Below are 24,399 nucleotides of genomic sequence, written 5' to 3' on the forward strand. Positions count from 1 at the left end.
GATTATTGTTCTGTCCCAGGCTGCTCAGTTTTGCCACCCCAGTCCTGGCCCTGGAGCTTCAACTAGTCCACCTGTCCTCTGGGCCATCACCTGTCCTATACGGGAGTCCTAGAGTTGATCTTAATTTGGGGTATGGCCCCTTCTTTCTTGTTGGCCCTCCACTGCTGTCTTGTCCGCTCTGGTAAAGAGGGGACCTTGTTGCTCCATGTACAATGCATCCTCAATAGCTACAACCATAACCTGTCCTACGGTAGATATTTGAGTGGGTATCTTACATAATGGACTTCTGGCTGAATTCTCATAGATTCGAATGATGAATCTTAAATCACTGAATGCTGAGGGTATGCTGTATTTAGAAGTTTTTGTTGATTGGTTACTCAGTTGGTTTTAAAATCAAACCAACCTTTATGTATTGAAAATGTTATAGAATTTGATAAGTTATATGCGTGTGCAAATGAGTATATGGGGCAAGGTTTCTATTTTATTTCCTTTCAAATGATTAGTTAGGCTTTGCCACTATTGCTCCGGAAAGTCTATGAATATTGGTTTGGGGAAGGTAGCCAGTATTGAGAATGTTACATTTATCTGGATTTGGCTATCAGATTTCCCCTTTGAATTCTGCTATTGTTCTTTTCTGTTACGGTCCCTTAGAAGAAAGCAAAGTCAAACAAAGCAAAACTGTTTTTGATAGGCTCTTACTGAGATAGGAAGGGAAAATTTAAGAGAAAGAAAATGTTGAATTTATTGAAATAATTTTCAGATGCAGGGGCTGACTTTATTGATTAAAACAATTTAAGGAGTATCTATGAATTCAATTTAATTTAAGATAACTTAGCATCTCATCAGAGTGACTAGATTTGCCTGTGCTTTGGTTGTTTCCAAAACAGTAATACAGATTCTCGTTTTTTTTTCTTAAACTCAAATGATTTGGATTCATATAAAATACCCCCTCCATTAATTTATTATTTCAATAGAAATGCTGTACTGCCAGAATTTCTTAAGATTGCCAAGCAACTTGGATCAGTGATCATTTTTTTTTTTAATTTATTTCTAGGAGAGAGAGAGACAGCATGAGCAGGGGAGGGTCAGAGAGAGAGGGAGTCACAGACTGAAACAGGCTCCAGGCTCTGAGCTGGCAGTCAGCACAGAGCCCGACGCGGGGCTCGAACCCACGCACCGCGAGATCATGACCTAAGTGAAAGTTGGACGCTTAACCCACTAAGCCACCCAGGCGCCCCAGTGATCATTTTTTTAAAAAAGGTTGTATTATTATTTTTTCTACTTGGAGGATAATAGGCATTGCAAAGAAATAGAATAGAAATTATATGTATTCCAAGGGAAATGTCCATTTTAGTAGATTTCCTTTCAGTCCTTTTTCTGATATACGATCTTTTTTCTTTTCCACTTTGAGATACGCGTTGTGATTTCCCTTTGTGATAAAGAGGATAAATCTGCTGGCTCATTTCCCTTTATAGACTGCCACCCTCTCCACAAACCAAGAAAAAGTGTATTCTGGATTTCACTTGGTTTGCAGCAATTTATGCTAGAAGAACTATAAAATGTAGACTCTGTAATCTGAATTTGGCCAACTCTGTATCAGAAAAAAATAACTTCCACCACAGCCAGACAGGAACTTTACGTATCACTCAGAGAGCCAACGCTTTTGATACATATTTTATGATCGCAGCTGAGGCTTTTCCAAGCTCAGAGTGCCATATCATTCATTCACTCTTTAAAACTACAAGATTATTTTTGGCTCTTTGTGTTGGCACGTAAGACTTCCCATTACTGATCTGCATGAACCATTTATCAAGTCAAGGGTTTAATCTATCAAAGTCAGAATTCCTTTGTTCTGCCTCTCTCTGTCTTGCCTTCCCATATGGCATTATCTTGTCTGTGTATACTGTTAGCTTAAAGAAGGTTATTTGAATGTGAGGATTTATCACATTTTTCTGCTTTTTCAAAATAATATATTACGGAGCAAAGTGATATTTTATAGGGAATTATACTGTTAATCAATTTTTAGAACATTAATCTCCAAACCTCTTCCTTAGGCAGTATTCCTGATTTTATCCTTGCCAGTAGCTCCTACTTTTCCCACTCACTCAGCCTGAAAATCTGAATTGGCTTTGATTTCTTTCTCTCCTCTTTTCTAAGCATTTACCGAATTGTCAAATCCTTTGTATTCTACCTCCTGGATGTTTCTTGAGTCTACCCTTCATCACCATTGTTTACTGGACTCTTGATGTTGTCTGTTGTCTTACAAGAAGCAAGAATGTTTTTGATGGGCTCCTGATATAATCACCAAAATAAAGTTATTCATTTAATAACACTGTGTCTGTCATGTGCCAATCCCTGTTTAAAGCTCCAGAGATACAACAGTAAAGTTGTAAGAGTAAGTTTTTTTTTCCTCACAGAGTTTGTATTCTAGTGAGGAATGGAAGAAAGTGACAAAAAATAACTTAAGTATGTTGGATATTGTTAAATGCTATGAAGGAAAGTAAAGCAATGAAGGGACATAGGGAGAGGTGAGATGGACAGGGAAGGTACAGATCTAAAGCAGGTGATGGAGATGATAATGAAGGTTAATTAAAACTTAAGCGAGTATCATGAACAAAAAGAACACAGCAAAAGGCATTCTAATTCTATAACCTGTAAATTGAATCTCCTGGTAGTGATGCCAAATCATAGTGATAATCTATACCTGAGCATAATGCAACAAGAGCTATTAAAATAGCCACCAAGCTGTTCTTCCTTTCTCTGAGCTATCTCTGTCCCAGGTCAGTACTTGTAGTGAAATCTTATGGAGATCTAAGTATAATTGTATGGGAAGAAGCAAAGAAGAAAGAATGGAGGGAGGGAGGAGGGAAGGAAGGCAGTTGGGCTGAAGGGAAGGAGGGAGGAAAGAAGGAAGTTAGGAAACAACAAAGGAGGAGAGTAAAGAAGGAAGGCAGAAATTGTGCTTAGAGAAAGTAATAAGGTCAACACAAAGAGGTATGTGGCCAAATAGGTAGGTCAAGGTACATGAGATGGGACTTCCAAGGGCCAGAATGAGACCTAAATGGGAATCGTGAATAATATTTAGCAAATTCTTACTGCCAATAAGTAAAAGTCTGAAATCTTTAGTGTAATATTCATGGCGCTCCACCATCTAGTTTTCCAGTATTTTTCCTGCACGTTCCCCAACACCAGTCTTCTGATTTCTCTCCTTGCTGCCTTTTTAATTTCTTTTATTTTATTGCCAGTGAGAAGATTTTCCTCCACCATGTCTTTCGTGCCTGAATTCTATCCATCCTTCTGGACTCAGCTCAGATGTTTCCTTTTCTATAAAAACTTAATGGAAATAATCACCTCCTCTTCTGAATGTTAATAATAAACTCTTTTGGGCACATTACACTGTATTTACTTATATATGAGTATACCTTTCTGTTGGAGTTAAAGCTCTTTGAGAGTAAGGATCTGGGGAGGAAAGCTGTAACACAAGAGAAACTAGAGGCCAGATTGTAAAGAGTTTAGTACACCATGTTTAGACATTTTAGACTTTATCCTGGGGGCAATGTAGAGCTATTAGATCATTTGGAAAGGAAATGACAGGATCATATTCATCTGTTGTAAGTGTGCTAGGTTGAGTTGTGTCCCCTACCCCCTCTATTCATATGTTGAAATCTCAACCCCAGTGCTTTGGAATGATACCTTATTTGGAAATAGAGTCATGGTAATTAGTTAAGAAGAGGTTATGCTGGAGTGGCGGGGGGTGGGGGCTACTCCAATATAACTACATGTCCTTATTCTAAAAATTACCATTTAAAAAGATAAACATGCTCACAGAGAGAATGTCGCGTGAAGGTTGGAGTTATGTTGCCACGAGCCAAGGACCGATCAGGAGCTAGGAGAGAGGCCTGGGACAGATGCTCCCCTAGCATCTGCAGAAGGGGCGGGGCTTGATACCATCTTGAAATCAACACCTTGATCTCAGACTTCTGGCCTCTGGAACTTTAAGACAATATATTTCTGCTGTTCAAGCCCCTCGGTGTGTGATGCTTTGTTACAGCGGACTGAGCAAATTCATGTAGTAAGGCCAAGTCTGACTGCAATGTGAGACTGATTTGGAGGTGTGCAGAACTGGGTACCAGGAGGCAATTGGGGACTATTAAAATAAATGAAGACAGTGACTTCAGGCAAGATGAGAGAGCTAAACTGAAAGTAGAAACACCCAGGATGGGAGAGTGGTTAGACTTGGAGAGCTGAGAGAAGAAGGAAGAAAGGCTTGAGAAACAATGGAGGATTTCAAGTCCCGTTCATTGCCTAGTGATTCCCAAATATACATTGTTAGCTGGAACTCCTCTCCAGCCTTCCAGATTCTCATATCCAAACAGCAGCTCATCTCCGCTTGGATTTTCCACACCCACTTTGATGAATGTTGAAATAGATGAATTAATTAATTACTGATAATTAATAAAGGTTTCCATGTAGATGAGAGGAGGGAATTAATGTGTTAGCCCTCCAGATGTGTATGCTGAAGGAGACATCCTTTCATTTTACCTAGGAGAGAATTTTTAGTCAACCAGAACTCCCCAAAATGGAATGTATATGGGAAGTAGATTCTTTTTTCTCATGTTATGAAGCAGATTCTAGATGACCATAAGTCTAGGGCTTTAGTTTAATTTTTCCTCTCTTTTGCATTGTTACACACCACAACCCCCTTTGTATAGGTCTTATATTCTCTTTACATTTTAATTTTGTGATAGTCTGTCTATCTTCTTCATTTTGAATAAGATCTCTAGAGCAAACACTATGCTTTCTTCATTTTTCCAGTACCTGGAGCCTAACACTACGTTATATAACTTAATAACTAGTCTTCTGTTGAGAATGAACAGCATTAGGCCCTGATTTCAGATATTCTCTACTCCAGCTATTTCTCTCAATAGTTCAGTAATAAATATGCCTATTTCCTTGCTTAATAATGAAAATACAAAATGTTGAGAGGAAACATTTCTGGTGGCTAATCAATATTCCTGTTATCAATTATCCATGCTAGATTATATTATACATTAATTTGGTTCCATGCTCTGTAGTATATGGTATGTGTGTTGTGTAAACTCATAATTGCTTGTGTTCATACATAATAAGTAGGTTGGGGAATTGGCCTGATGGTATATCTTAGTTATTAATAGTGATTGTCAAGTGTACATTTCAAGTTTAGAACCTCATTGGCCTTCTGGGAGTCAGCGTCTGAATTTCAAGGAAAATTTAAACCTTTCCTTTCATGTACTCCTGTTTATTTAATCCTGTCAAAATAGGAGACTTTGTGTGTAAGAAAAAGAGCTAGAAGCTAATTAAAGGACTCATGGCAAGGGTTTGATGGCCCTCTGATTTCTCTGCAAATGAGCAATAAATTAAATGTAAATGAGTCAGAAACATACCTTACATTTTTTTTAATTGTGAAAAATGTATAACATAAAATTTACCATTTTGACCATTTTAAGTGTACAGTTCAGTAGTATTATTTAAAATATTTTTAATTATTTTATTTACTTTTGAAAGAAAGAGAGAACAGAATGAGAGCAGGGGAGGGGCAGAGTGAGAGGGAGCCACAGACTCTGAAGCAGGCTCCAGGCTCTGAGCTGTCAGCACAAAGCTTGACACAGGGGTCTCGAGATCATGACCTGAGTGGAAGTCAGATGCTTAACCAACTGAGCCACCCATGCACCCCTACAATTCAGTAGTATTAAGTACATTCATATTATTGTGCAGCAAATCTCCAGAACTTTTACATCTTGCAAAACTGAAACTCCATGCCCCTTAAACAACTCCTCATTCTCCCCACCCTCAGCCCCTGGAAGCCACCGTTCCACTTTCTGTCTCTGGATTTGACTACTTGGATACCACATATGGGTGGAATCCTGGAGAATTTGCTTTTTGTGACTGGCTTATTTGACTTAACGTAGTGTTCAACATTCATCCACATTGTAGCATATAACAAAATGTTCTTCCTTTTTCAGGCTGAATAATATTCCAGTGCGTGAATATACATTATGTTTATCCATTCATCTGGTGATGAACACTTAGGTTGCTTCCACTTCTTGGTTCTTGTGATTTTTTTTTTTTTTTTAAACTAACCGTGTTTGAAAATCTAAGATTCTGGAGTGCCTGGGTAGCTCAGTCAGCTAAGTGTCTAACTTCAGCTCAGGTCATGATCTCACCATTTGTGGGTTCAAGCCCCGCGTCAGTCTCTGTGCTGACAGCTCAGAGCCTGGAGCCTCCTTCAGATTCTGTGTTTCCCTCTCTCTACCCCACCCCCCATTTACGGTCTCTCTTTCTCTCTCCCTTCTCTCTCTCTCTCTCGCTCTCAAAAATAAACATTAAAAAAACTTTAAAAGAATATCTTAAGTTCTTAGATCAGATCTGTTTTCAATTTCCCCTATAAGGTGAAGGAAGAATATTTTAGTATGCTAAAAGATTTCCCAAACTCTTTGTCACTTAAGCCTTATTCTAGATTTTTAATCTCTGGCAATAATGGTACCAAATATTACTTTAGGCAGAATGATATTGTGAAACTCCGTAGAAAGAACATTTAAAACTCTAAAAATAGATATTGGATGCTTGGGAAGTTAGGTGGATAGACTATGGATATGAAGGACTTCTGAAGGCTCAAGGACATTTGGACAGAATTATTAAGACAAACTCATCTTTTTACAAAACTCTTTAAACATTAGATTCCTTTCCATACTTACTGAAGATGAAGCTATTATTTTTGCTTTGACACTATAGTAAGTAGCCTTTTTTGTGGTATCTTAAATAATTCCAGGACCTAAGAGTCTCAAAGGTCTGTGCCAGTGAAAATCAATGTGTCATCCACATAATTAAGATCTTTTCAAGAAAGAATTCACAAGAGCTTTGTATGTAAAAATAGGTTCTTGAATTCTTTTCAAATAATGACAAGCATGGTCTTTCCATTTTTCCACGTTCTGAAAATTGATAAACTAACAGAGCCATTTACACTCTCTTTCATTTTCTGAAGATTTGGTTCATTAGTCTAATTCATGGTTATTCCTGTGTCAATAGCACGGATACATTTTATCTATAAATGTAATCTACCTTTTCTCGCTTTCTCTCTCTTCTTTATTCTCTCCCTCAAGTCCTTATATTATCCACAATCTCTGACAAAACATATGTGTTAGGTGTGAAATTACAGAATTGCTAGCATCAGAAAAAGCTATTGCCTTACTATTGTAGACTGAGTCCATCCCTTCCCATATTGGAAGGTTTCTTTCTTTTCAGAATTAACTTCTTGAATTCATTTTCTCTAAACTGATTCATAATCCATTTCAGAATTCCTTTTGCCTATGCCACGTTTTCCCTTTAAGTCAATCTGTGCATGAAATTAGTTTTTAACCCAGCTTAATTTTGTCCACTGCACTTTTTTTTCTGTGCTTTCAAAGCAAGCAAGACATGTGTGAATTCAAGTCTATGATCTCTTAAAAACCTAATATGACTGACCTCTCCAAAATTATTTTCCTCTGATTTTTAATTTAGCTTCTAAAATGAAGTATCTACTATTTAAAAAATTTTTAATATTTCTTTATTTTTGAGACAGCATGAGCAGGGGAGGGGCAGAGAGAGAGAGAGAGAGAGAGGGAGACACAGAACCTGAAGCAAGCTCAGGGTTCCAAGCTGTCAGCACAGAGCCTGACGCAGGGCTCAAACTCACAGACCGTGAGATCATGATCTGAGCCAAAGTTAGATGCTTAACTGACTGAGCCACCCAGGCGCCCTGAAGTGTCTACTATTTATATTTTTAGACATTTGAAAGTAGATCCTAAGTGCAAAAAATATGCATGGTCAGTTCTAGTTGATTCATGCATTTATTGAAACATTACTTACAAGGTGTTTTTTTTTCCCCCCTGTGGATTATCTACTTACTAAAATAATTAAGTGATAAGAATAAGGATACAGTGTCGCAATATGACTGCCATGTACCATGATCTTTCTCCTATTTTGGAGAAATACTTTGTTGTGAAGTTTTAGATCTTTCCTTGTTTGATTTGATTTCTTCTACATGGTCACAAATATAAAATGATTAAACAGAAAGTTCCCATCCAGCAAGTATCAAAGTGCCCCTGGTGTCATAATTTGAAATCAATCAACAAATCACTTTTCCTTCTGGGTAAAACTGCCTCCCATCTCCTTGGTCTGGCAGAAAATACAAGTGCTGAAAACAGAAAACTATAGCAGATAAATAGGACCATTGCGAGGCATAAGATTTGAAAGTCAGCACTTTGCAGCAAAAATTAGAACAAATAAAACTCCACAGAAATACAGTTAGTTACATCTCTTTTATATAAGAGAGATTGAGAAGTACTTACAGGAAGTATTAAAATTTCTGAAGTAAGGAAGTGACCATTCTAGCAGGTCAGCATCAGAGAAGACGGGGTGGTCTCCGAGGCAGAGAATCAGGGGACCTGAATGATCTGGACCAAGAAACCAGAAGAAAACATAAATGACACCAGGAAAGAGAACATTCTCTGAGCGACACCTGGCTAACTCCCTAGTGTGAAGAAAACGGGGGTTGAGACCAGAAACATATGGTTCATTATTCATATATTATGCTGGTAAACTATAGAGCAAGCCGTATGCTTGCTTTTCATTCCATAGTATTAATCTCATCATTATTGGTTTTTTCCTTTCATCTATACACTGAGTAAATATATCCTGAGGACCCACGAATGTTTCAGGCACTGAGGTACGATGGTGGAAAGGACACAGCTTTGGCTTTAGAGATCTTACAGGAATGGGGCAGATGGCAGGAAAGATTTGGTACTGTGTATGCAGTACACACAGTGCTTTATGGGAACAGGAAGTGAGGATATTTAGCTGAATCCTTGTGGGCAAAGGAAATAAATATAACTAAGAACACAGGGTGTAGGATTACAGAAGGGTAGGGGAGAAGGCTCCAAGAGAAGCATGTATTAAATTTTGAATAGGGCAAAAGCTCAGTAAAACTTTTGTTATTATAAAACCCCAAAGTAAATGTCCCTTGCTTATATACTATAGATAGCTCTGTGAACCGGGTGAACTGACGGTGTGGCTACACTGGGTGTGCCATCTGCCTTCAGCATTTTACCTTAACAAGGCTTGTCATGTGACTTTTCAGATAGTGTGTTTATTCTGCGTGTTCCTGGAAGCTTGCAGCCGTGATCTAGAAACCATTTTTGGCCTCAGCCGCATGCAGCAAGTTAGTGCCTCCCAGTAACTTAGATAAAACTGTATCTTATATAAAGGATTCCATGAAGCACAAATGTAAAAACATGCCACAGAGGCACCATGAAAGGTGCCTTTCACAGGGGCTATTGCTGTGAATTTGACTTGTAAAGTGCACAGAAAATTATATCTATTGACTCATTCCATTCTGCTTATACTACTGTCCAATCCCAAACCAGAAGGAACTTAACGAGGAGAAGGCTGACCACTTTGCCAGTTGCCCTCTCTGATCTAGTCCACAGCAGGATCTTTTTCTGTAAAGGTCCAGGTAGTACCTATTTTAAGCTTTGCAAGCAGAAGCAAATGCTGCCATTGCAGTGTGATACCATGATGGTATGCAAACAAACGGTCATGGCTGTATTCCAACAAAACTGGAAGTGCAGAGGCAGGCAGTGGCCCGAGGCCAGAGTTTGCTGACCCCTGCTTACAACAGTTCTCTAAGGCAAGCGTCTGGACCCTTGTACATACTGTTGCCATGGCTTGGAATGCTCCTCCTCCTCTGCCTGGCTAGATTTTAGTTACTCTTCAGGTCTCAGCGTAGAGGTCACTTCCCAGGGAAGAAGCCCTTACCAGTGCTCCAAATTCCGGTTGTATGCCCATAATGTGCTCCCACAGCACCGTGTACCTGCCCCTCCTGAGCACTGACTGTTTCTAGTTGTCTGGAGATGTGTGTCTCTCACCACTCCAGACTGCCAGTTCTGGAAGGCACAAACAGGTTTGCTTTATCTCCCCCTCGTATCCTTCTCACCTAACACAGGGTGCCTGAGACATAGGAGGGGCTTAGTAAGTATTTGTTTAATGCTTAGTGAATGAAATAATTTATCCTTTCCCTGACTTTTTCGGATCATAAGCCTACCAGGTAAAATTTATTTATGACTATAGTTGATAAGCCATGTTGCCGTCACCATACTGGAACAAAGCAAAAGTTTCACTATTGTCTTGGTTCCAGCAGCATTCAGAGGGCTGTGGAACTCAATAGTTTTAGTCTTTCTTTAGCTAAGTGCCATTTGGGCTGTCAGCGACCACTGAAAGTTTTGTTTCCCCCCACCTCCGCCTCCCCCCACCCCATTACTGCTCTGTGGAAGTGGAGAATAACACCTCTCTGTTCTCATCAGTGTCTTACTCTTTTCAGAGACAGATACGGCATCATGCTGTCTGCTCTCCAGCGTTTTGCAGAATTGTTAGTAAAATATCTCTTTCCTTTTTAATACAGCTCATTACCCCCCTAGAACCAAAGAGGTCTCTTTGACTTATGAGACCAATCTGGAGTCAGATCAGATATAATCGGAATAACTCTTTTCTCCACTAAGACCAAGGCTGTGTTACTGGGCCCAAATTGTGGGGCTCAGCAGTTATGAAGAATTATTTCCCAGGAAGCCCCTCCATCCCTTACAGGCATGCACTTCAAGGGGCCTGCGTCCCAGTCTGTCAACATGCCTAGACATCACTTTGAATCCTAGCCAGAGAAAGCTGGGACCATGGCCACAGAAGAATCTCTCTCTCTCTCTCCCTCTCTCTCTCTGTCTCTCTCTCTCTCTTTCTTCCTTTTCTACTTGCAGAAGAACAACTAATAACAAATCCTGACATGCAGCTCACCACACACTAGGCATTTACTATTTGTAAGATATTTATAGATAGTAACTTATTGAACTTTCATGGAAACTTTATTGCAGCATCTTTATTTTACCAAAAGAAAAACAGTAGCACAGAGGAATGAGCTACCTCGCCCAAAGTCACACAGATAGCTAGCAGATGAACTTGGACAATCTGATTCTGAGTCCTTGCATTAAACCATTTCACTGAAGCTGTGATCTGTGACCTCCCTCCAGCCCACACTCCACTTCCAGAGCATTTACAGACTCCATCCTAATCTGCTTATGTCTTAGAATCTAATAGGAGTGAAGTGGGAAAGGAAACAAGTAAGAGTGCATGGCTTTCAGTGGAACCTGAGACTGGATTGAAATATTCAGAGACCACATTAGACATTAAGCGCTACATTTTCTACAGTAGGCAGAAAATTCCCAATCCAGGATATTGAAAGTCTTGAAAATCATGACCAAAATGAGAATGCCCTTGAATGGCAATGCTGCTTTCGCTTTTCAAAGAGCTAGCTTGGAACACTGAAAAGATGTGCCTATTCACTGAGTGTTTACCACTGAGTCTGAAGTAGACTTTTAACCATAAAGGGATATTTTCTCTAAAATTGAAATCAATTTGTGAAGTAATGAAGAGAGTGAGGTGCCTGTTGCTATTTTGTGAGTAACAATGCAGCAGAGACCAAGCATGAGAAATGTGGCCATCCTTTTGGACTGGGTACTCATTCATCTCTAGAATGGTGACACATGAAGTGATTCTTACCATTCCATGTTGCCAGTAAAAATTAGTAACTTAGTCATAATAAATGAACTCCTTTGTGATATAGGAACTGGCCACTGTGGGTCTGAAGATATGAAATCCCAAATGCTTTGGGAAAACTGTCTTTATTCTAGACTTGATTAAATTAGCATAAAGAGATAACTCATCCACTTTTCAATGTAAAAATCTCCCTTCTCATATTTCCATCTTCAATGGTTAATTCTCATTTGAAAAGATCATTCTTTTTATGGGAGCATCCCCAGACTAAACCATGATTTTTCTGACCCTAGGAAATTGCTTCTTTTTGAAGTATTAGGCATTAAAATATTTTTTTACCAGATTACCAAAAGTGGCTTGTTCAGGGACACCTGAAGTCAATATGGTAGGTAATAAATTGAGAAATCAGATTCTCTGTCCTGTTTCTCTAAAATTATTGTGGATGAGATGAGCATTTCTTTTTGATTTCTATANAGTTTTTTTAAAAAAAAATTATGTTTATTTATTATTAAACAGAAACAGAGCATGAGTGGGGGAGGGGCAGAGAGTGAAGGAGACACAGAATCTGAAGCAGGCTTCAGGCTCTGAGGTGTCAGCACAGAGCCTGATGCGAGGCTTGAACCCAGGAACCATGAGATCATGACCTGAGCCAAAGTCGGATGCTTAACCGACTGAGCCACCCAGGCACCCCGCTCCGGTTTTTTGTTTGTTTGTTTGTTTGTTTGTTTTTGTTTTTGTTTTTTTACTGTGTAATGAATCCATTCACCAAGGCATCCACCCACCCAACCATCCATCCATCTATCCATCCGCCCATCCATCCGTGCAACCTAAAATTTCAACCACCCTGACACATTTTATCTTCTTTCTCTGCTTTATTTTTCTTCATTGTACTTGTAATCATCTGCTGTTCTACACAGCTTACTTATTTTGTTTATTGTCTGTCCAATACTTTAAAATGTAAATATTATTAAGTCAGACTAGCCAACTTTGTTCATAGCATATTCCAGCACTTAGAATAGCACCTGGCAATAAGGGTGCTATTCTCAATCAATAAATGTGAGGACTGTTGAGTGAACTTTTATTGGACAAATATTTATTTATTATCTACTGCTCTTCAAAGCACTGGACTGAGAGCCAAAAAGAATCTAAGAAGAAACAGATATGTATGGATCTCACTCTCAAGGAGATTCCAGGCTAATAAAGCCATTACCAAGATATGTCCTTTAAACAGCATCATTATACAGGGAAAAGTACTTGTTCCCATATAAGAAACAAATCAGAAGTGCTATTTATACTTCTCCCTGAGAGAAAGGCTTCCCTGAGGAAGTGACATATAAAATAGACATATGAACGAAGGAAAGGATTGGAAATGGAGAGTTGGGGTGGAAAGGCCTTCCAGGAAAAAAAAAAAAAGTAATAGTTGGAATTAAAAAGTGGGGATGGTAGATGCAAGCTCTGTGGGAGACAGAAGGCTAGTGGTTCCGTTAGAAAAAGCTTGGAGACCTAAAAGAGAGTAAGGGAGCATTTATCTGGGAAGAGTGATTGGACCAACTTACAGAGAATTTTGATGGCACTTGCTGGCAGCAGAAAGTTCAAGGCTCTCTTTCTCTGATCTCTGAACCCTGCCATCTCCCCATTATAACTTCTGAGGGACGATATTTTACGCTTTGGGTTTTGGGTTTCAAATCAGCAAACTTGGCCAACTTCATTTCTAGAGCCTGGAAGGAGTCTGTGTGAAATGCAGATTTAGTCTTTGATCTGCATTTTGCAGGTCAGCAAGCTCAGTTACTTGACAGTAATCGCAGGGCTCACGAGGATGTTGTTCTTGAAAAATGACCGAATCTGTTAGCCACAAACAAGCTTTCACCACGGAGCATCTCACTGTCCCTGTCCCTGCTTTTCAGCAGGGAGCTGTGCGTTGTCCCCAGTTCCCAGAGATTTCTTCAAAGGTGGTCTGGAGTATGGATTTCTACCTCCACAAACGTTTCAGCCCTAGAGCGGTGTAATAACAGACAGCGTTTTCTACTCCTCGTATCATTTAGGGAGGACACCAAAAAGGGTTTTCTTCTTGGCATGTGAGCCTGTTGAGTGTGTCCGTGTTCCATAAGTGTACTTTGGCACCAGGAAGCAGAGACAGCAGCTTTCTAGTGACAGGAGAAGCAGGCTGATTAAGAGCTCTGCGTGGGCAGACGGCACTAAAACTGCTTGCATAGTCCTTGCCTACCAGTCGGGGGTTTTAGTGGAAACTTTTCCAATTTTGGATCGCTTGGTAGAATTTATTTCCCCCCACCCTCAATTCCTTCTCTCCCCGTTAATGCCACCACTGTCCTCTGTCTTCCCAGGCACTGAGATTTGAAACTCCGGTGCCAGTGGGAAGAATTGGTAACTGTGTAATTTATTTTAAATAAATTTAAGTGATGTATTTATTTAAAAAAAAATATTTTTTTTAATTAAAAAAATTTTTTTTAATGTTTTATTTATTTNTATTTAAAACTTTTTTAAAAACACAGTAATTTATTTGAATTAGCACCGAAGGACAGAGCTAATTGCCATGACATGAATATTTGGTCTTTCCATTCGTCTTCCATTATTTTGGCCCTCTATCCCTTGACTAAATTCTGAAATGGGGATTCAGTCCATGAGTTGGTGACTGAGGGTGCCAGTTCTCACACTGTGCTGAATGTAGCCACGCTATCTCCTCACAAAGCAATCAAAGTCATTTTTCCAATGGCTTCCCTGATTGTACCAGCCAGATGTGTTCCTTGTCTCTGCTACCTTTCTACAATAATAAAAAATTGCACCAGGAGTGACACCATACTTATTTTGTACCACTCTTGTGGCTCTAATGACTATGACCTTGAAGTGTTATCGTTTGTTGAAAGAGCTCAGTTTTGTGGCCACGAAAATCTGGGTTCAAGTGATGACTCCAGTACCTACTTGCTAGCTTGGGGTATGTCATTTGAACTGCTTGGACTGTTTGCTCCCCCAGAAGATGGAGATAATAATAATCAATATGTTTCTGGGTTGTTGTGGGGAGTAAATGGCATGTGTAAGGCACATAGCACAAGACCTAATAAATAGGTGTCAGTGGAAGTTCTCATTGTTGTTGTTTTATTAATAATAAAAGAAAATTCTCCAGGACAGAAGTTGCATCTTCTATGCCTTTGAAGGGTAGTGTTTTTGATAAGCAAAGATGTGCGTGGGGTGGGGGTAAGGTGTGAGCATTCAACTGTGGAGGCTTTCCTTGCCTTTTCCCATTATTTTAGTAGATTTTCTTTAGTATCCTGCCTCCTGGTAATGAGGAAGGGGAGTAGGCACCTCATACCTTTGTATGTTTCAGGAAAATAATTTTTTGTCTGTAGGCCATGGGTATCTATTTGCAAGGACACAATCTGTGATAGCTCAACATTTGTTTTGTTTTCCCAAATCAAGCCAAGAGAAACAAATGTTAAGTTTGATGTGCAAAAAACCCTCACAAGGAAGAGGGTCCCTAGAAGCCTTTGCATTCCCCCCAATGCATTCTAGAGCCTGAAAATGTGTCCCCTTGCCCAGCATTCTTTTCTTCTGGTGCCTGGCGAAGATTACATTAAGACATGAAGAAATACTCGGGGGTGCCCAGGTGCCTATGTTCAGGGGCCACGGCTGAATTTCTGAGTTCTTTCCCAATGACTTAAGTAGCCTATGGTTTGACTACCTCTAGTTAGAGAGAAGAAAAGCTCACACATTTTGCAGTGAGCCAGGGTAAAAGAGAACTCTTTTGTCAAGGTAATAATAACACTTAGCACTTATATAGGGCTTTTTATCTTCAAAGGGCTTTCCAAACATTAGCTAATTAAGAAATCCGTGCAATGTGCAGCAGCTGTTGAAAAAATAAATGTGGTGCTTGTGTGTATTAAAAAAAAGGGAGCAAAAACATATGAGGACATCCTATATCAAGCAGCTGTAGTGCTCTGTCTAAATTGTTTGCTTCACCTGGTGGAATAGATCAGATGTTAAAGTAGTCCTGCTGTGTAGAGTAATACTGGTTAGGGAGAAGTCCAAGCGTGCACGCTATGGAATATTACAAGGGCTAGAGAATATTTGTCTGAAGAAGGAAAGCCCAAGAAAAGCTGTATCACCTAACTTTTATTAAACTTTCATAATCACAGGGGCGCCTGGGTGGCTTAGTCGGTTAAGCGTCCGACTTTCGCTTAGGTCATGATCTCGCGGTTCGTGGGTTNATGTAGACACAGATGATCTAAGAAAAAACATTGACAGGAACAGTCATTCTCACTGATTCATTCAAGTTTACTCAACGAATATAGAGATAGCACTTACTAAACATTGAAGATGTAGGTTTTAAAATTACATGGAACGATTTAAAAATGATTATAAATATGTCATGGTATGTCATTTACATATAGAACCTTAATTTGACACTAATATTGACACACACACTTCAGTCAGCACTTTTTTTTCTCACTGGCAGAAATGAGCTAACATACCAGTACCTGAGCTGAGCCATGATTCGTTATGTAAACAAAATAACCAAAAATGCTTTTGTTGTGGATTTCTGCAGCAGGCATTGGGAAGTGGCCAGCTTTTCTTTTTCTCTTTTTTATTTTTTTAAATTTATTTATTTATTTTGAGAGAGAGAGAGAGAGAGAGACAGAGAGAGAGAAAGCACAAGTGGGGGAGGAACAGAGAGGGGGAGAGAAAGAATCCCAAGTAGGCTATGCATTGTTAGCATAGAGCCTGATATGGGGCTTGAACTCATGAACTGTGAGATCATGACCTGAGCCAAAGTCAAGAGTTGGATGCTTAACCAACTGAGCCACCCAGGTGCCCAATTTTTTTCTCTTTATTTATTTTAACAGCAAAATTCATTAATTTATACCCACCATTCTGTCTAAAGTGCCTCCTTGCGAGATTGCAAATTACAAAGGGATGAGAGGAGGTGGTTTGTGAAGAACAAAAGGGGAGGGGGCATATGATGTCAAAATATGAGTGCCTGCTCCCCATTACTGTAAACACCACACCATTTATACATGTTTGTACACCTGCAAGGCATATTAGAACACCTTACTTCCATCGTGCTCAAGGAGAAAGGGTAATTATACTTTTGATTGAGCTGCTTGTCAAAATGGGGTTGCAAGAAAAATTATTTTATTCATTCTAGGAGGACAAGTCACAGCAGGGGTGGCAGGGAGGTAAATGAATAAGGGAAGAGGGTGTTCTAGGTAACTGGGAGAGAACTTGGAGGGAACATCTTCATAAAGTGGAGAAAAACATCTTCAGGAAAGTATGGTTCACTTTTGCTAAGGAAAAGTTACAAACCTACAAAATAGAGCAGAATAACAATGGGGAGCTGAGTGATGCAAAGCCAGGGACATGGTCACAGAGATGAATAAGCCTCTGGTCAGCATGTGCTGAGTTCAGGGCCCAGCACGCTCTGAAGTGACTGCAGGGTCTAGGTCTGGCTCCCAGGAGCCCAGGACCAGGGGGTGGATCTTCAAAGGGTTATGAGGGGCGCCTGGGTGGCTTAGTCGGTTAAGCGTCCGACTTTCGCTTAGGTCATGATCTCGTGGTTCGTGAGTTCGAGCCCCGCGTCGGGCTCTGTGCTGACTGCCAGCTCAGAGCCTGGAGCCTGTTTTGGTCTGTGACTCCCTCTCTCTCTGGCCCTCCCCCGCTCTCGTTGTCTCTCTCTCTCTCTCTCTCTCCTAGAAATAAATAAAACACTAAAAAAATTTAAAAAAAAAAGGGGGGGTATGAATGGGGTGATGGTTAGACATGATTAGAAAAAAATCAAATCAGTAATCATTGGCCCACCCTGGAGCATTGTCTATAATAGGCACTGTTTGGAAATAAACTAGATATCTGGTTTTTGTTGGATTGTGTTTTTCTATGAAGAAAGGACTGATTAAATAAACCAGGATTTTTTCATAAGTTGGGATACTGTGTGGCTATTAAAGGAAGGTGCTCTATCACTGCTGAAAACTCAAAGGCAAATTGGTAAACAGACTCCTAACCATAGAGAACAAACTGATGGTGACCAGAAAGGAGGTGTGCGTGGGGGGGGGGGGGGGGGGAAGGGTTAAATAGATGATGGGGATTAAGGAGTACACTTCTGATGAGCACTGGGTTTTGTACAGAAGTGTTGTATCACTATATTGTACACCTGAAACTAATATTACATTGTGTGCTAACTGGAATTTAAATTAAAACTTCAAAAAGATAAATTGATAAAGCAATATTGGGGAAAAGTGTATATGGTATTAAACTTTGTATATAAACTATAAATCTATATGTGTATATGCATTCAACATATTTATATGTAGAGAGACTCTGGATTATCTCTGACAAGATGTGTAATAAAAGAGCCACAATGGTTATTCCTGGAGAAGAGAATGGAGAGATACAGAGACAGAAGTAGATGAGATTTCCTTCTCAATGCATATTTCCTCAAGCTTTTCTTTTCAATTTTTTATTTCGATATAATTGTAGATTCACATCAGTTGTAGGAATTAATACAGATACACCCCATATACCTTTCATCCAGTTTCCTTCAGTGGTAACATCTTGCAGAAATATAGATTAATATCACAACCAGAAAGTTGACAGTGATATAATCTACCAAGTTTATTCAGATTTCACTGGTTTTTAATACAGTGTGTGTGTGTGTGTGTGTGTGTGTGTGTGTGTATCTGTGTGTTTAGTTCTCTGCAGTTTTATCACATGTGTAAGTTTGCATGACCAATATCCCAGTCATGATATAGAACAGTTCCACCATAAGGATCTGGTGCTATTGTTTTATAACCATTCTCACCTCCTCTTTTTCTCTCCTCTGGGCAAGCACTAATCTGTTCTCTGTATCTATTCTTTTGTCATTTCAAAAATGGTGCATAAAAGGAATCAGATAACTTTTTGATTTTGGCCTTTTAATCTCAGCATAATTTCCTTGAGACATGATAGACAGCATATTATTGGACTGTTGGGCTTTTTATTTTTTATCTTAATGTTTATTTTTGAGAGAGAGTGTGTGACGGGGGGAGGGGCAGGGAGTAAGGGGGCAGAGGATCCAAAGGCTCCAACCCATGAACTGCGAGATCATGACCCCAGCTAAAGTCTGATGCTTAACCGACTGAGCCACCCAGGCACCCCTGGATTGTTGTTTTTATCCACTCTACAGAAATCTCTGACTTTTACTTGCTGTTTTTAGACCATTTACATGCAAAGAAATTATTGATTTGTTAGGGCTTAAGTCTGCCATATTATTATTTGTTTTCTGTTTCTTTCTTCCGCTTTCCATCCTTTCTTTTCTTATCTTCCTGAGGGTTACTTGAACAGTCTTTAGGATTCTGTATTTCTTCATTTATAGTGTTTTTTATTATACCACTTCGTATAGTATTTTTAGTGGTTGCTCTGGATATCATAACAAACATATATAAATTAGTCAAATCTACTAGCATTATATTCCTTTTTTCTTTACCTTTTGGGTTACTTATTACCTACAAATTCGTTTAAAAAATAAATAAAGCTAGCAAGTGAAAATATCTACCCCCATTCACAGTGACTCAAAACAAATGAAACAAAAACTCACCTGTGTACAGTCAGACTATAGATAGGAAAAATGAAGATCAAAGCACTTCAAAAGAAATAGCCCAAAGAAATCTTGAAAAGGAAGAAAGCACTGATTCAAATATTTCCAAGGCATGCTTGAGAAATTGAAAATGGGAGTTCGTCCAGAACCTCTGAAGTATGGAATAGAGAAAGCCACATTGTTGGGTATCCAGGCCTTGGGTTTTTATAAACCTGCCACTCACATGAACCACCTGGGGGAACTCATTTCATTCTTTAAACTCTCTAAGTCCCAACTATAGAGGAAGTCAATAATGGAACCAACTTTATAGAATTGTTTTGAGGGTTTGCCGAGAGATTGTCTAGAGGTCTTAGTGTTGTGTCTGGCACATGGTCAAAACTCAAACAAATCATTGCCATTATGTAACTGAACTTTCTCCTGAGTGCCTGCCTGGGTCCAGGGGATGCACACGTATAATGTCATGTGCCATTCCTCAGGATGAGAAGATAGTGTCCCTAGACATTCCCCTTTGGTACTGCCCACTCCTTTGGATGGATGGCACTATCCTTCCACTTTTTTTCAATAAGACCAGATTTTACATATAACCATATCTTAGGTAAAAAGGGCTTATTCCACGCCTTTTGGCTCATTTCCCTACATTTACACTGGTGATCTTGGCGTTTGGTAGTAGCTGGATACGAAAAATGAAGAGTAAAAAAAAAAAATTGGTTAGGACTCCTAGTTTCTTACCTTTGGAGGATGAGAGAGCTGGTAGCATTGTCTCTAGCAATTAGATACATGATCAGTTTTCTCTAGCTTTCATGTTTCCTTGTTGACAGATCTTTCGATAGAAATGCATGGAATGCATGAGGTTTACTTATTTTATATAGGACCCAGAATCCATGTAAATGACCCTTACAGTTGCTTTTTTAGTGTTTTCTGTCATACAAAATGTCATCAAGGTCTGTTGGTTGGCACTTCCCACAATCAGAATGGTCACTTTAGGCTGTTCTGACCACAAAGAGAGCACTTCCTTAGAATGGTCCTCCATTTTATTTTTTTCATTCCTTACTTAATACATAACTTTCATGATACAAAGACCTGGCTCCATTTTTGGACCAACAGAAAGATTATCATCAGACCTAAGAATATTCTTCTCTCCTTAGGTCTCTTCCCTGATCCTTCGTTTAAACAATTTCGAATTCATTTTGACTGTCCACAGATTTCTTTCAATGCTTGTCCCCATGCATCTTGCCAATATCCCTAACCCCATCTCCCTCTTCACCAGACCCTACTAAATCTCCCACCATAAATTTTATTCCCTCATTAGAAGTTTGGCCCCATCTCCCATTCTACTGAGCAAACTGCAAAGAGATTAAGACTAAGGGCAGTTTAGAGTCAACAAGAGCTCAAAAAACTTGCAGCTGGTGGTACCATCTGTGCCTGTCAAACTGTGGCCAAGTAGTTTTCCATGGTGGGGAAAGATAGAATCTGATAATGGCTTTGGTTTGAGGTTACTAAGACATGAGTCTACCCTAGAGGAAGATTAGGAAAGCTGCTGGGCAGCTTGTGCTCTTTGTAATGAGTGGCTCGTGTCCCAGAAAAACAGGCTTCTTCTGGGAAAGGGTCGAATTTGACATCCGAGACCTTAGTGTGGCCTCCTGTGTGTGTCCTTTCTTTACTAGCTCATCCTCAGAATTCATTCTGTACCAGGTGGCCAACATGACATAAGGGAGTGGTAGACGCATGAAAGGGAACTAGAAAACCCCACAGAACTTACAAAATACTTCTCTGTCAAAGAGAAGTTTCACAGGCTCTGGGTGATGCAGAAACTGGAAGATGGTGGAGAGTAACAGCAGAGGAGGAATGGGGTGGTTTCCTGCGGGCTGTATCCCAGGTTCCCCCTTGTTGGAGAGAATCTGAATATTAGAGGAAACAAAGAGGCAAGAAAAGACTGTGCCAGCTAAGCAACATCAATCTGTGTTAAGCAAAATAAATAAGAGCAGGTGAGGTGCAAGGAGTGTGTCAAATTAGCTACATGGGCTTGGGGTGAGGGAGAGGCTCCTGAGAGAAGAGGAGAAGGGAAGGAGACTTTCACGAAATGTTCTTAATGGGAAAGACACGCAAACAGGCATTCTACAAAAAAGGATAGTGAAATGGACAATAGATAAGTGAAAATATGCTCAGCGGTATTACTAATCAGGACAGTGCCAGTTAAAACCACAATGAGATAAAAATATCACCAGAATGGCTCAACCAAAAATGACAGCAAAACCAAGTGTTGGCAAGGATGTGCAGGCTATACGCCTCTTTTACACTGCTGATGTGAGTGTACTTAGTACAACCTCTGTGACAAACTGTTTATTTCTATTAAAATTGAACATATGCATATTCTATAACCTCACAATTCTGCTTCTAGGTATATACTCCAACAAATCGAGTATAGATGAGCACCGAACATCATGCACAGAAGTGTCTCTAGCAGCTTTATTTGTAATAGCCACATGTGGGAATAATAAAAATATCCATCAACATAGTATGGATGAACATATTCTCTACTTATGTAATGGGGTACTATACAGCACTGGAAAATAATGAAATGTGGGCAAGCCTCACAAACTAACAACAAAAGAAATTGGGTGTTAAAAGCACTATGTGAGGCTCCTGGGTGGCTCAGTCGGTTGAGCATCCGACTTCTGCTCAGGTCATGATCTCACGGTTTGTGGATTCAAGCCCCACATTGGGCTTTGTGCTGACAGCTAGCTGAGAGCCTAGAGCTGGTTTTGGATTTTGCGTCTCCTCTCTCTGACCCTCCCCTGCTCACGCTCGCGCGCTCTCTCTCTCTCTCTCTCTCTCTCAGAAATAAACACGTTAATAAATAAATAAATAAAGCACTATGTGATTTCATTTATATGAAATTCAAAAGCAGACTAGGTTAATCAATGTTTGGGATAGTGGTTATCTCGTGGGGACAGAAAGAGGAGTATGGGGACAGGACTGGAGGGATTTCTGAGGTCTCTGTAACATTCTATTTCATAACTTTGGGGAGTGGTTACCTATTCACGGTCAATTTGAAATCATCCATTAAGCTGTACATTTTTATTTCTGCTATTTTAAATTATGTTCTTCAACTTAAAAGTTTATTAAAAAGAGGGAGTAAATTTATAAATTAGTTTATCTATCTATCTATCTATGTATCTAATTTTGATCAACCAAAGTAACATAGAAGTTGAAATTGTTTTAAAATTGTTGTATTTGTTAAACTCTATTCCTTTAAAAAATTTTTAAAGGTTTATTTTATTTTTGAGAGAGAGAGAGAGAGAGAGAGAGAATGAGTCAGAGAGGAGCAGAGAGAGAGGGAGACACAGGGTCTGAAGCAGGCTCCAAGGTCTAAACTGCCGGCACAGAGACTGATGCAGGGCTCGAACCCACAGACTGTGAGATCATGACCTGAGCTGAGGTTGGATGCTTAACCTACTGAACCACCCAGGCACCCCAACAACTCTATTCCTTTTAATGTGCCATTATGCCTGAACAGTAGCACATGGGTCCCAGGAAGTTTCCCATCTGTATATATGTTTGATTGCTTGTCTTTTTTTTTCTCTTTTCTTCTTCCTTCCCAGTTCTTCTGTATGTTTTCTTCCAGCCACAAACAATCTACTATTAACATTTAGACCATCCTGAGTCAGATTTCTCTCATTGTCTGCTGTTTCATCTGATGCTTGTTTATTCTGGGTGATAAACTGGCATGATACCTAGGCTGTGATGTATATTTAGTGTATTATGGAGGGAATATAATGATAATTTGGATTCTGGTGAGCACTAAAGAAATGGAGTGATTTGTTGGGGCGCCTGTGTGGCTTAGTCGGTTAAGCGTCCGACTTTCGCTTAGGTCATGATCTCGCGGTTCGTGGGTTCGAGCCCCGCGTCCGGCTCTGTGCTCACTGCCAGCTCAGAGCCTGGAGCCTGTTTCAGTCTGTGACTCCCTCTCTCTCTGACCCTCCCCTGCTCAAGCTGTCTCTCCCTCTCTCTCCTAGAAATAAATAAAACATTAAAAAAAAAAAAAAAAGAAATGGAGTGATTTGTAAAAGTCACCAGAAATTTTGGTTGAGCCATATCAAGCCTTTCTATAGTGGGACCAAAGGGGATAAAATACTGAGCAATGTTTTCCAAATTATAGTATTAATGTTTATTGTTTGGTTCTAAGAGATGAAGTATCCAAAAACTACTCCTATGATATTAGGTGGGGTTTTTTTTTAGTTTATTTATTTATTTTGAGAGAGAGAAAGCAAGGAGGGGAAGGGCAGAGGGAGAGGGAAAGAGAAAGAATCCCAAGCAGGCTTCACATTGTCAGCACAGAGCCCATCGCAGGGCTTGAACCCACGAACTGTGAGATCATGACCTGAGCCAAAATCAAGAGTCAGAGGCTTAACCTACTGAGCCATCCAGGCATCCCACTACTATCTAGTAGTTTTTAAACTAGATTCCTTAGAGCTTTTGGGCTCCAAGACTACTATATAACCCAGAAATATCTATCTATCTATCATCTATCTATCTATCTATCTATCTATCTATCTATCTATCTATCTTATGGAGGGTTGAGAAACACTGAGTAATAAAGACACCTTTGGATCCATTTATTGGGGATCTACATAAGATTTCGTTTGAAAATAGCTTGGGCTGCTTAAAAAAAAAAAGAAAGAAAATCACTTCTTTAGAGGACTGCTAATATGGTGATAAAAGATTACCAGATACAGGGAAAGTCTGGTGCATATCTATGTACTTATAATGCCAGGGACAAATATTAGAATACATAGGACTTGCAATTGGGAGTTTGGAGGAGTATTCCTAGGAACATTACACTAAAAGATGCCCCTGAACCAAAAGTTAGCTAATATGTAGGGATAATAATATTATTAAATATTTGTTGAATATTTACTATTATTTAGTAGTGTTAGCTGTGTTTTAGACATTACTTAATCCTCACAAGAGTACACTGTTTGCAAAAATGATGGAGTTGCTGGCATCATACTATGTCTCCCACTAAGAAGCTGGATAAATTACTACTTGAAGGCATTAGAATGCACCTAAAGAGACTAGAATTTGAGAAGTCAAGACAGCTGAGAAAAGAAAATGTATTGAGGTGAACATGACTCCCCTCGCTGGCTTTTTTTCTTTAATTCATTTGCAATACAAAAAAAAAAAAAAAAAAAAACAAACAAAGACAC

At 39.5% G+C, this 24,399-nt stretch overlaps 1 protein-coding gene across 3 annotated transcripts in view; it reads left to right on the forward strand.

Moving 5' to 3' along the window:
• Nucleotides 1-24,399, forward strand: part of ST6GALNAC3 (ST6 N-acetylgalactosaminide alpha-2,6-sialyltransferase 3) — a 543,469-nt gene that overhangs the window by 282,242 nt on the left and 236,828 nt on the right. The gene's annotated exons all lie outside the window — the stretch shown is intronic.

The sequence above is a fragment of the Crocuta crocuta genome, unplaced genomic scaffold, assembly GCF_008692635.1.
Source record: "Crocuta crocuta isolate KB4526 unplaced genomic scaffold, BGI_CrCroc_1.0 scaffold125, whole genome shotgun sequence".
NCBI lineage: Eukaryota > Metazoa > Chordata > Mammalia > Carnivora > Hyaenidae > Crocuta > Crocuta crocuta.